Here is a 1,496-nt window from a genome sequence, read left to right as displayed (position 1 = left end):
TCATAAACATCGGAGTTTTTCATCTATGCTAAGTTAACTCCACTGCTTAATTTTTTTTTCAACCTTTCTTTAAAGCGCGCGAATTTTAAAAAATACCACGGGACAGCCGCCTAACGCGCGGTGCTTTTAGTGCCCTCAAATGTAAGTTAAACGAATTATTAAAGGCTGCTCCGCGCACAGAGGTCGATTGAACGGGCTGTCGATGACTGTGGCAGGGACGTTGAGCGAAAAAAAAGGGCGTACCGTTTTAAGAAAAAAAAAATTCCGAAACGAAAAAGCGGCTGCCACGTGCAAATTCCTTATAGGAGACTGTAGGCAGCGTAGGGTGCAGTGTAAGCATTTTTTTTTCTTTTGCTTTAACACCAATGAAGAAACGCGATGGAGAGGGGCGAGGGTGACATTGTGATGAAGGATGGAGATAAATATTCACTCGAACATGGCGGCCGCTTTTTCATCGAGGAGGAGGAATAAACTTTATTATGAACCAGCAATTTAAGTTCCTTGGCCGAAGATTTTTTTTTTAAACAGTACGCCCAAACCATGACTTAACGTCTATCGCAGTAACCGATAGCCTGTTCAATCGACCTCCATGCGGTGCAGCCTTTGATAATTCGTTCAACTTACATGTGAGGGCGCTAAAAGAGCCGCGCATTAGGCGGAAGTCACGTGATATTTTTTGAAATTCGCGCGTTTTAAAGAAAGGCTGGAAAAAAATTAAGGAAGGAAATTATCTTAGCACCGATTAAAAATTGCGGTGTTTCCGAACAAGCGCTACAACTTCAGTACTGAAGATTTTTCGCTAGAGTTACTATTTAAAAAGTTAATAAGCAATCTTTGTTAATTACCAAGCTTGACGGACTGGAAAAAATACCCTGACATGATCTATGTTGCTCAGAACAATACTGTGTCAATTAAAGACGCATAGCGCCTAGATATGTTTTTTTAATACTTGGTGCTTTTTAGCTGAAACACCCTGTATAGTGAATTCTGAAAGAAAGTTGGTGCTGTTGGCCTTCGCGGCATGTCATGCGTGGCCGGCAGCAGTTTGTGTCTTTGAAGACGCAAGGTTTGGCTGGACAGCGCAAGAAGAAACCATGGATATCTACCCAATTCATCGCTCCTTCGAACCTCGTTCCTGTCTTGCTGCATCGTCAAAAAAATTCTGCATATTAATAATTGTTGGGGCTTAACGTCCCAAAACCACCATTAGATTATGAGAGACGCCGTAGTGGAGGGCTCCGGAAATTTCGACCACCTGGGGTTCTTTAACGTGGGCCTAGATCTAAGCACACGGGCATCAAGCATTTTTCGCCTCCATCGAAAATGCGGCCGCCGCAGCCGGGATTCGATCCCGCGACCTGCGGGTCAGCAGTCGAGCACCATAATCACTAGACCACCGTGGCGGATAAAATAAAAAAAAAATTCTGCAGGCTCCAGATACAAAGTTTCGCACGTTCACCACGCCTATTCGCCATCTTCGTGTTACATAGACCGTT

The sequence above is a fragment of the Rhipicephalus sanguineus genome, chromosome 1 (assembly GCF_013339695.2).
Source record: "Rhipicephalus sanguineus isolate Rsan-2018 chromosome 1, BIME_Rsan_1.4, whole genome shotgun sequence".
Lineage (NCBI taxonomy): Eukaryota > Metazoa > Arthropoda > Arachnida > Ixodida > Ixodidae > Rhipicephalus > Rhipicephalus sanguineus.
Note: the sequence above shows the minus strand (reverse complement) of the source record.